This window comes from Tamandua tetradactyla, chromosome 5 (genome assembly GCF_023851605.1).
Source record: "Tamandua tetradactyla isolate mTamTet1 chromosome 5, mTamTet1.pri, whole genome shotgun sequence".
Classification (NCBI taxonomy): domain Eukaryota; kingdom Metazoa; phylum Chordata; class Mammalia; order Pilosa; family Myrmecophagidae; genus Tamandua; species Tamandua tetradactyla.
In genome coordinates this window covers 158,668,949-158,681,661 of record NC_135331.1, presented here as the reverse complement: position 1 = coordinate 158,681,661, position 12,713 = coordinate 158,668,949, and the positions used below count along the sequence as shown (strand labels likewise).

Here is a 12,713-nt window from a genome sequence, read left to right as displayed (position 1 = left end):
GAAAGCTTTAGAGCCACGAGAGCCACCAGAACTGGAACAGGCAACAGAATGGACAGAGCTCTGGGGAAGCCATTGAAGAAAAAGCTAGCAAATCTCCCCATCTGCACCACGTGCCTTTCTGGTTGAGAGAGAAACCTGAATATCATCAACCTTCTTGAACAAAGGTATCTTTCCCTGGGTGCCTTCAACTGGACATTTTTATAGCCTTGCTTTAATTTGGACATTTTCATGACCTTAGAACTGTGAGCTAACAACTTAATAGATTCCAACCTTTGAAGGAATGGAATTTCTGGTATACCACATTCCAGCAGCTAGCAAACTAAAACAGATGGTCACCTTCTATCAGTCGTATGTGTCTTTGCATCTCAGTCTCTTCCTATAAAAAGGAGTTTATAAAAATACTTAGAAAAAAAAGCCTACATTTAGAAATACTTATCATTATTAGGTGACTTGTTCTTGTCATCTTCATCTCCCTTCTAGTAATACACAGCTTCCCTTAATCACAAATCCTACTGGGGACCTATAGCCAGTAGAGAGTAAGATCCTCTGGGTACGATGAAGACTGGCCCTGATGAACATTACTGTTTTTTTTTTTTTTTTATTTTTTCAAGCTGGTAATTTTCCATTTTATATAAGCAATAATAGCTGATCCTGCTTAAGTTTTTATTAAACTTACATTGTTCTCAATGAGGTTTTAATTTTATTTTTATCTGTCTTCACAGGTCTGAGGAAGCATGTCACTAAACCTGATGTCAGTAATAAGAACTTTCTTGATTTTCTTGAAGAGATATAAGCTAAATAAGCATTCCCCTGAGAACTTGCCGCAAAAAAAAATGTAAGTTTTCTCACTGAAATCACGTGAACTAGGATCAGGGCTCATAATTGGTAGCTCTTGTTCACTGAAGTGCAAGAAAATGGAGGTCTCTCACAAAAGGCATTGAAATGTGTCTATTAACATTGATTCACTTATTATCAATCTACTCAGCTTCTTTTCATTACTGTTTATATTTGAGAGCAGCATAATATTTTAATATTGGAAGAATAATGGAAATCCTCACGTGCCCCATATTTTTAATGAAACAGACCAGTTACATTTTCCTTGGCTTAATATCTTAGCCTTTCTTGGTTTTTTGATCCTTATTTCTGGTTTAATACTTAGTTAAGGTGTTTCTTTGGTGTTTGTTAAACACCAGTTTTAATGACTATTTGTCATTATTAGATCATTCTTTACACAGATTAAAATAAAAAGATCATTACAATTTCCTCATTTATCTATGACAAAAAAGTGACTAGCACATCAACATTCATACCAAGAACAGCTAAAAGATCTAGATAAAATTCCACTATGAAATAATTTTGAAGGTATTAGAGAGCTAGAGAAATAATCACAATTAGAGTGATGGCAGGGAAAGGAGCAATGAACACATGTTCATCTAAATCAAGAAAGCAAAGCCCAGGTACAAAACTGAACAGTGAATAAAGACAGAGCCACTTCACATTTAAAAGATGCAGGAAAAGAAAAGGTGAAAATCAGTGATGAAGGGAGTGGAACAAATGCTGAGGCAGCCATCCTGGACTAGGGGACAAGTATTAGTTGTTGAATGAAGGGAAATAGGATATCAAAGCTAAATGCATGTTTTTTGTACATGTCATTTGTAATACCATTAAGGTCTAATATAACTTTTTAATAAATTCAGTTACTTTTCATTTTTAAAGCGAATTTTAAGAAAATTAGTTCATCTCAGAAAATAATTTTAAAAGACCATTAGTTTATATGTATTTTTAAATTGCCAAATTTATGACATTTTGTGCCAAGTAAACCTATGCATGACAGAGACAATCTGTAACCACCAAAGAAGAAATTTGAGTGTTAACATGGAAAATGAAGGTGATTAGAGGGCTGTCCATGATCAGAACAATATTTGACTGATATTCTTTCCTAATATAAAAAAGTAAAATCTTTTATAAAAATCTTCATTTAGCTTCATTTGTACCCTGAGTTAATGCAATTAGGGTTTGGCATTATAACGTAAATATGGTGCAAACAGAATCTAGATGTCGAAAATCTTAGTAGGTCAATAAACACTGTTAAGAATTCAAAGTGAAAATTGATATTAGTCTGTAAGATGCTGTGGTAGTTTGGAGCTGTAATATACCCAAGAAAAGGCCATGTTCTTTTATCCCATTCTTGTGGGTACAGACCTATCGTGGGTGGGACCTTTTGCTTAGGTTGTTTCACCATGGGAGTGTGTGATTGTGGAAACTTTGTGTCTGATGCTCCTTTCATCTGTGGTATGGACAGATGAGTAAAAAATATGGACAAGAAATAAACAAATAATGGGGGAACAAAGGTTAAAATAAATTGAGTAGATTGAAAAAAAATGAAATGTGGCCCACCCAATTCAAGATGGGTCTTAATCCTTTACTGCAGTTCTTTATGAGAGGATAAAAGGCAGAAGAACCAAGAGAGAGTTTAGAGAGAGAAATGCCCAGAGATGTTTGGAGAGAGTTATTGAAACCAGAACCCAGGAAGGACCAGCAGAAGTCACCATGTGCCTTCCCAGATGCCAGAAGCCTTTCCTCAGAGAAGGTATCTTCTTCTTGATGCCTTAATTTAGATATTTTCATTGCCTCAGAACTGTACATTTGTAAACTAATAAACCCCTTTTAAAGCCAATCCATTTTTGGTATATTGCATTCTTGCAGCTTTAGCAAACTGAAACAGGAGTATTTTGTAAAAAAAAAAAAAAAAGGTAAGCACACAGGAAGCATGCCCTAGCTATGTTATTAAAGTTCTAACTTAAAATATTTTTTCCATAGAAGTTAGATAATTAATGAGATGTCATTACTAGGGGCAACGGAAAGGAAGGGATTAAATAAACTAATGTTGTGTAACTCCAACTTAAAGGACTATATCCATGGTGTACCTATTATCTCTCTTACCAGACAAGATATTTACTGAATCCACTATTGAAACCAGCCAAAACTGCAAAATACAATTCATTCTTTAAATAATTGGAGCTCAGCATTGTGAATGGATTTTGATTACTTGAAAAATGTCAGCTTTTTCTTATTAGGAAAGTTTAGGTAAAATGAAGAAGGAAAACAAACAAAATATGGACTTGTTAATGAACCCTGGGAAAATAAATAAGGTTTTCATTTCTCAGTTACTGTGGAATGAGTGTTTATGTCACAATGTAGAAGACATTTCTGTCACAGCTCTGCAAAGTAAATAGGGAGGATATAGAAATGTGTATTGATTATGGCAGATATTTTTTATCCAAGCAAATTTTTTAAAGACTTAAAAAAAAACTAAATATTAAATCATTTACTCACACTTACTATTTCTTATATTTGTTGAAGTCTTAAATATCCAGGGAATATATAGGATTATTGATTCCAGAGGCAAATGCACTTTCAAGGTACATAATTTGGTGGAAAGTGTTGAGACTTAAATCTAGAGAAAGAGCAACATATCTCTGTTCCAGAATGAGCCTTTAACTGTACAAATAGATTGGAACTAGCCCATAACGTTTCTGAAGATTTATTCCCTCATTGGTAATGAGAAGAAAATAATATTTATCCAGTAGATCTTGAGACTCATTATGAAACTCAAATTAACAGATGGGACTGGTTGCTGAGAGTGATTTTTCCCGTTTCTCAGAATTTCAGCTAAAGCCCCTAAATCAAGTATATATAAAACAGACACCCAAGATTCCAAATACCCCACTGGATAACTAAACTGACTCAAACCTTCTCACCACTCTAATCAACTTACATTATAAAATTCTAGAAATGCAAAGCCATTCTCTTCCCTGTAGAGGAATTAACAGAGGTACCCCCACCCACTCAAGCCAAGTTGGGGGAGTACTAAGAGAATCACTACTCAGAGAGATGGTAGAAATGAAAGAAGAGGATTCCAGCATCTCATTCCCTGGTTGGACATTTGGCGAGCTGCAGATGCTCATGGGTGCACTATAGGCTGTCACTGGAGTCTTGCATGATGAGACTGATATTGGAATAACTGAAGAAATAGTTCCTAGGGAGACTTGGGGGCATAACTGAACATAGAGTGTGATGTTTGCTTCCTGCTTAGAGAACCATGAATGCAAAACATTGGTTAGAGCACTCATGATTTCAAGGTAAGAAGAGAAGTTGCAAAAGGCAGCTTCCCATAAACCAACAAGATAGCAAAAAGTAACCGTACTGAAGCTGTCTTTAACTTTTGCACTCTCAAGTGGTTGCTGTGGAGTACTGCCAAAGGCAACAGCATGAAGTGAGAAGGTCAGCAAGGGAATTAATCATGAGCATCAGGAAATGATGGAAAGAAAATGTGCCTTCAGGCTATACACAAGAGGCCAAAAGGAAAATGCCTAAATTTGAAGGTTTGTCACACAGAAGACATCAACAGTTCCAGAAATGTAAAAATATTATTTTGCACTAATCTTCTCTCCTCTGGACCCAACCGTGAAGGAACAAGAGTAGGAGAGGGGGAAGAAGAGGAAGAGTGCAGGGGAAAGAAGGGCTTTGGGGAGTCTTTTCAGACCCTCTCCCAGGACCCATTGAATCTCGTCTATACCTCCTATACAGGTAGACAGCCCTGTTTTGGCTGGGAAATACTAGCAGTTCAACTGTCAAAGAAAAGACTTAATAAAACCAAAAAAAAACAAAAAATATCCTGTACAAGAGACAGAAATCAATCTTCAGAATAAAGCCATCAAGATAATCAAATAACCAGGTATCAGGAAAAAAAAAATACTAAAACACAGGAAGAAATGGCCCAGTCAAAGGAACAAATTAAAAAGTCAAAGGAGACATAGAATTTGGAACAACTAATCAAAGATGTTCAAACAAATCTCCTAAACAAATTCAGCCAGATGGCTAGAGAGATAAAGGGTTATTAAGAAGACACTGGGTGAGCATAAAGATGAATTCAAAAGAATACATAGAAAATAGCGGATCTAATGGAAATGAAAGACACTATAGATGAAAATAAAAATACACAGAGACACACAACAGCAGATTTGAAGAGGCACAAAAAGGGTCAGTGACCATCCAAATTCAAACAGACAAAAGAACAAATGTAAAAAAAAAAAAAATGGAAAAAATTGAGTATGATCTCAGGGAAATGAGTGACAACATGAAGCACACAAACATACACTCATGGGTGTCCCAGCAGGAGAAGAGGAGTGGAAACACCAAGGAAAAATATTTGAGGAAATAATGGTTGAATATTTCTAAACCCTCATGAAATATATAAATATGAAGATCCAAGAACCCCAATGTATTCCAAACAAAATAAATCTGAATAGGCCTACTTCACAACACATACTAACTAGACAGTCAAATAAAAAAGAAAGAGAATTCTGAAAGCAGAAAGATAAAAGTGGTTCACCATGCACAAAGGAAAGCCAAATAAGACAAAGTGCTGCTTTCTCATTAGAAACCATTGAGGCCAGAAGGCAGTGATATGATATATTTAACATACTGAAAAAGATAATTTATCAGCCAAGAATTCTTTATCTAGCAAAATTATCCTTCAGAAGTGAGGGAGAGTTTAAAATTTTCACAGATAAACAGAAACTGAGAGAGTTCATTAAAAAAAAATTGTCCCACAAAAAATACCAAAGGGAGATCTGTCGGCTCAAAGGAAAGGACAGGAGAGAGGCTTGGAAGAGTGTATATAAATGAAGATTATCAGTAGGGGTAATCAAGAGGATAAAAAAAAGAGAAAAAATAGATCTGACAAATAAAAGCCAAATGTTAAAATACTTGGAGTAAGTACCGCTTTTACAATAACAACACTAAATGTTAATTGATTAATCTCTCCAGTCAAAAGCCACAGATTGGCAGAAAAGATAAAATATATCATACATATATGCTGTTTATAAGAAACTCATTTTAGACCCAAAGATACACATAAGTTGAAAGTGAAAGGATGGAAAAAGTTATTCCACGTAAGCAGCAATCATAGTAGCTAAACTAATATCAGACCAAATAGATTTTAAATGCAAAAATGTTATGAAACAAAGAATGACATTATATAATAAAAGGGGCAATTCACAAAGAAGAAATAACAATCATAAATATCTATGCACCTACTCAAGGTGCCTCAATATACATGAGGCAAACACTGATAAAACTGAAAAGAGGAACAGACATCTCTACAATAATAGTAGGAGATGCCAACACACCACTCTTTTTAATAGATAGAACATCTAAACAGAGGATCACTAAAGAAACAGAGAGCCAATATAATATAATAAAGTAACTAGACTGCACAGATATATGTAGAAATTTGCACCCCGAAACAGCAGTATATACATTCTTCTCAAGCACTCATAGAACATTCCCCAGGATAGACTACATGCTAGAGCACAAAACATGTCTTAATACATTTTAAAAGTCTGAAATTATACAAAGTACTTTTCTGATAATAATGGAATGAAGCTGAAAACCAGTAACAGCCAGAGAACTGGAAAATTCACAAATATCTGAAGGTTAAACAAAGTGCTCTTGAATAGTCAATGGATCAAAGAAGAAATTACAAGAGAAATTAGTAAATATCTTCAGATGAATAAAAATGAGTATACAACATATCAAAACTTGTGGGATACAGCAAAGGCAGTGCTGGAAAAGAAAGTTATAGCCCTAAATGCCTACATTAAAAAGCAAGAAAGAGCTAAAAATCAAAGATCTAACTGAACACTTGGAGAAACTAGAGCGAGAACAGCAAACTAATCCCAAAGCAAGTAGAGGAAAAGAAATAAAAAAGATTAGAACAGAAATAAATCAAATTGAGGAAAAAACAATAGAGAGAATCAATAAAACTAAAGTTGGTTTTTTGAGAAGATCAATAAAACTGGTAAACCCTTAGCTAAAATGACAAAGACAAAAAGAGAAAAGATGCAAAGAAATAAAAACAGAAATGCGGGGGGTGGGGGGCGGGGATTGTGCTGGTTTGAAACTCTTATGTACCCCAGAAAAAAAAATGCTATTTTAATCAAATCTTGTGGGTACAGACTTATTATGGGTGGGAGCATTTGATTAGGTTGTTTCCATAGAAATGTGACCCTGCTCTTTCTAGGTGCGTCTTAATCCGTTTACTGAATTAGTAAAACCTAAAGGGTTTATTGGAGCCCTTCAGAAGAGGGACATTTTGTAGAGAGCACAGATGTTTGGAGATGCAGAAAGAAAACACTCAGCAGAAGTCAGAAAGATCCACAGGAGCTGAGAGAGCCATTTTGAAGCCAAAAGCTGGGAAAGTAGGAGAACAGACATTGCCATGTGCCTTCCCATGTGACAGAGAAAGATGCCATCAGTCTTTCTTCAGAGTCAAAGTATCTTCTTCTGGTTGCCTTAGTTTGGACATTTTTATGGCTAAGAACTGTAAACTTGAAACTTAATAAAGCCCCTTTGTAAAAGCCAATCCATTTCTGATATATTGTATTCTAACAGCTTGAGCAAACCAAAACAGGGGTTATTACCACTGGCCCTGTAGAAATAAAAAAGATCACAAGAGGACACTATGAACAACTGTATGCTAACAAACTAGACAACTTAGGTAAAATGGAAAATTTCCTAGAAACACATGAATAACCTACACTGACTTAAGAAAAAATAAAAGACCTCAACAAAACAATCACAAGTAAAGAGATGCAATCAGTCATCAAAAACCTACCTACAAAGAAAGACAAGGACCAGATACCTACACAGGTGACTTTTATAAATCATTCCAAGAAGAATCAGTAGCAATCCTGCTCAAACTCTTCCAAAAAAATTGAAGAGGGAACACTACTTACTCATTCTATGAAACCAACATCACCTTAACACCAAAACATTATAAAGGTACTACAAGAAAAATATAGGCCAATCTCTCTAATGAATGTAGATGCAAAAAATCCTCAACAAAATATTTGCAAATTAAATCCAACAGCACGTTAAATGAATTATACAACTTGACCAAGTGGTTTTTATTCCAAATATGTAAGGTTTTCAGCACAAGAAATCAATTAAAGTACTACACCACATCAACAAATTAAAAGGGAAAAGCCACATAATCATCTTGATTGACACAGAAAAGGCATTTGACAAAATCCAGCTTCCTCTCTTGATAAAAACACTTCAAAAGGTAGGATTTGAAGGAAACTTCCTCAACAAGATAAAAGGACCATATGAAAAATGCGCAGCTAACATCATACTCAATGGTGAGATACTGAAAGCTCTTCCTCTAAGGAAACAAGACAAGGATACCCACATCACCACTGTTATTTAACATTGTGCTAGAAGTTCTAACTAGAGCAATTAGGCAAGACAAAGAAATAAAAGGCATCCAGATCAGAAAATAAGAAGTAAAAACTTTCAACATTTGCAGACAAAATGATCATATATTTAGAAAGACCCAAAAAATACTACAACAAAGCTACTAGAACTAATAAACAACTTCAGCAAAGTGGCAGGATATAAAATCACATGCAAAAACCAGTTTCTATACAGTGGTAATGGGCTATCTGAGGAGGAAATCAAGAAAAATTTCCATTTACAATAGCAACTAAATGAATACAATGTCTAGGAATGAAATTAACCAAGGATGTTAAAGACCTGTACACAGAAAACTAAAAAAAAAAAAAAAAAAAAAAATTGCTTAAAGAAATCGAAGAAGACCTAAATATATAGAACATTCCATGTTCATGTATTAGAAGGCTAAACATCACTAAGATGTCAATTCTACCTACAGATTCGATTCTATTATAATCAAATTCCAATAGCCTTCTTTGCAGAGATGAAAAAGTTAATTATCATATTTATTTGGAAGAGTAAGGGGATGAGAATAGCCAAATACATCTTGAAAAAAGAAAAATGAAGTGGGAGGACTCATGCTTTCTGACTTTAAAGCATATTATTAAGCTGCAGTGGTCAAAATAGCATGGCATTGGCATAAAGACAGACACTGATCAATTGAATTGAATTCAGAGTTCAGAAATAGATACCAAATCTATGGTCAACTGATTTTTTTTTTTTTTTTTTGCAAGGGTAGGCACTGGGAATCGAACCTGGGTCTCCAGTAACACAAGCGAGAACTCTGTCAGTGTGCCAGTGAGCCACCATTGCCCGCCTGGTCAATTGATTTTTGACAAGGCTCCCAAGTCCATTCAACTGGGATCAAACAGTCTCTTCAATAAATGATGCTGGGAAAACTACTTATCTATATCCAAAACAATGAAAGAGGACCCCTATCTCACACCCTGTTTCAGTTTGCTAATGTTTCCAGAAAGTGATATACCAGAAATGAATTGGCTTTCACAAATGGGATTTATTAGGTTACAAATTTCCAGTTCTAAGACCACAAAAATGTCCAAATTAAGGCATTCAGAGAAAGATACCTTGACTTTGAAGAAAGGCCGAAACATCTGTCATGTGGAAAGGTATGTGGTTAATATCCACTGGTCCTTGCTCCTGATTGTTTGCTTTCTGCTTCTGATTCCAGTGGCTTTCTCTCTAAGCTTCTGTGAGTCCTCCCTTAGCTTCTCTGGGGAAAACTTTCCAAGAGTCTGTTAGTTGGTTTCATTTCTCTGCTCTGTGTCGGCTTTGAGTTCTCTCTGTTTTCTGTCTTTTATTCTCTTCATACAGAGCTCCAATAAAATGATTAAGACACACCTTGAGTTGAGTGGGTCACATCTCCATGAAAACAACCTTTCGAAAGGTCCCCCACATGACTGCATTGGTCTCATCTCCATGGAAACAATCTAATCAAAGGATCCCACCCATAATAAGTCTACACCCACAAGATTGGATTAAAAGTCATGGCTTTTCTGGGGCATAAAACAGTTGCAAACACTTCCTATACGAAAATTAACTCAAAATGGATTGAGGACCTAAATATAAGGTCCAGTGCCATAAAACTAAAAAATGTAGAAAAGCATTTTATAGGGAGGTGCAAAGGTAGTTCAGTGGCAGAATTTCTCACCTGCCATGCAGGAGACTCAGGGTCAATTTCCAGCTCATGCATTTCCCAAACAAACAAGCAAACAAACAAATGAAAAACCAAACAAACAAAAATTCAACAAATGCTGCTGCTGCAATAAGGGAATACTCGAGCGGGCCATGGTGGCTCAGCAGGCAGAGTTCTCGCCTGCCATGCCAGAGACCCGGGTTCGATTCCCAGTGTCTGCCCGTGCAAAAAAAATAATTAAAATAAAAAAAAAATAATAAGGGGACACTCACATGGAAAAAGAATAGAAATGTCATTCCTGCCATACAGCATACAAAAAAAATGATCTGGTTTTAGGTAGTATTTCTTAGACCTTCCACCGATAGCACAATGAAAGGAAAATAGGTAAATGGGTCTGCAAAACTGAGTACTTCTGTGCTTCAAGGGACTTTGTCAAATGGTGAAAAGGTAGCTGACTCAATAGGAGAAAATATCTGGATATCTGATAAAGATTTAATATCCAGGATATATAAAGAAATCCTACAACTCGACAATAAAAAGATGAACAGCCCAATTAAAACATGGACAGAAGACATGAATAGACATTTTTTCAAAGAGGACATACAAATGGCTGAAAAGCACATGAAAAGATACTCATTTCACTAGCTATTAGGGAGATTCAAATCAAAACCACAGTGAAATATCTCACACCTACTAGAATAGCCACTATTAAACAAACAGGGAACTACAAATGTTGGAGAGGATATGGAGAATAAGAATACGTACACTGCTGGTGGAAATGTAAAATGGTACAGTCACTATGAAAGATGGTTTGGAGGTTCCTTAGAAAGTTCAGTATAGAGTTGCTTTATGATCCAGCAATCTCACTACTGTGTATATACCCAGAACTAAACACAGTGATGCAACCATTTGTACACCAATGTTCATACTGCATTATTCACAATTGCCAAAAGATGGAAACAACCCAAGTATCCATCAACCAATGAATGGATAAACAAAATTTGATATATACATATGATGGAATATTATTCAGCAGTAAGAAGGGACGAAGCACATGACTACATGGACGAACATTGAGGAAAGTATGTTGAGTGAAATAAGTCAGACAAAAGGAAAAATATTGTATGATCTCACTAATAAGAACTCATAAAATGCAAGCTCATAGATATAAAATCTAATAGTTTGCCAGGAGACAGAGAAATTTTAACTAGGCTAAATTTAAACGTTTGGAATTGGATAGAAATGATGGTAGCACATTACTGTGAATATAATTAATGTGCCAAATTGAGTGTGAATGTAGTTGAAAGGGGAAGTTTAGAGTCATGTATGTCATTAGAAAGAAAGCTACAGTGGATCTTGAGGTGGATGATGACTGTTATTGACAGTACAAAAATTTTAAAAAGTTATTTTATGAACTAGAGCAAATATATGTCACTATTATAAAAAGTTAATAATAGAGTGGTATATGGGATATATGTACCTGTTGCAAACTATGGACTATAGTTAACAGTAATATTTTAATATTCTTTCCTCAGCAGTAACAGATGTACCACACCAATGCCAGGGATCAATAATAGGGGAGGAGAAAGGTTATGGAATGGTTTGGGTTTTCTTCTCTTTTCTTTTTTTGGAGAATGAGAATGTTCTAAAATTGATTATGGTGGTGAATGCACAACTATGTGATGATACTGTGAGCCATTGATTATACACTTTGGATGTATATGGTATTAAATATATGTCAATTAAATTGCATTATATATATATATATATGTAAGTATTGGGTTGAACAGACATAAATATACTTTGTCGAATTGTTATAAAAGTTTCTAGACACTTAATCCCAATATCTGCACTCATATCCTCACAGACAGGTAATAAACATTCATGGACCAAATCCCATGGATGATAATTTGAGTAGCACTGCACTTGACCATAATTCAGTTACCCATAGATCCTTGAATTTAGTGCTTAACTAGCCACAAGCCAGCTTCCAGGACTGCACCAAGCTCCACCCTAAGTCCATCCTCTTGAATGTAGCACCTGAGAGGGGGCCAACAAGGAGTGGTTGATTGTAGGAGATACATAAGGAGCTTCAACAGGAAGGCCAAGGTGATCACATATGCAGGTATAAGTCTTTCACAGAGCTGGAGTGGGGGGCAGGGAAAAAAAGGAGGGGGGCACCTCATTTGAGTATAGTAACTTCATAGAGTCTGAAATTTCTAACTTCAAATCTGAACTTGCAGATCATTATGAAGGTCCATGCATCAACAGAAGAGGCTATTTTATTTAACACCCTGTTACCTTGACTTTAATCCTTTCTCAGAGGACTTGCAAGGAAAATTGATGTATAATAAAATCATTGTGAAAATTAGGGATTTATTTTAATTTTCAAATGAATAAGCAAACATGAAATAGAGAGTAATAAGACCAAATATTTAAGCACTCAAGAGAGTTTAAGTAACTGTTCATGCATAGTTGAGAAACTCTTTTCAGGTTGAAATAATTTCTGTATATAGCCTACATTCTAGCATAATATCTATTTAATTATCTTATTACATACAAAGCTATGATTATAGTATTGTGACTATATTGAAAGTTTCAAAATGATTTTTTACTAATAATTATGCCATTTTAAGGCAAAGCCAAATATAATCTCCAAAAGTAAGTATTTAAAATGTAAATGACCCAAGAAGGTAACAATAATTAGTAATGTTGTGTTTTGTATCATTAAGAATTGGAAAAAAATAATCTGCTATTTATA

General features: G+C 35.1%; 1 protein-coding gene and 1 long non-coding RNA gene across 12 annotated transcripts in view; one reads left to right on the top strand and one right to left on the bottom strand.

Annotated features, from left to right (window-relative positions):
- The window catches only part of GRIK2 (glutamate ionotropic receptor kainate type subunit 2), a 1,225,242-nt gene that overhangs the window by 1,132,551 nt on the left and 79,978 nt on the right, over nt 1-12,713 (bottom strand). The gene's annotated exons all lie outside the window — the stretch shown is intronic.
- LOC143684999 (uncharacterized) overlaps nt 2,438-12,713 on the top strand; it is a 76,092-nt gene continuing 65,816 nt past the window's right edge. For both annotated transcript variants that reach the window (XR_013176319.1, XR_013176318.1), the window contains exon 1: nt 2,438-2,590. This is a non-coding gene — a long non-coding RNA (uncharacterized LOC143684999). The remainder of the gene's footprint in view (nt 2,591-12,713) is intronic.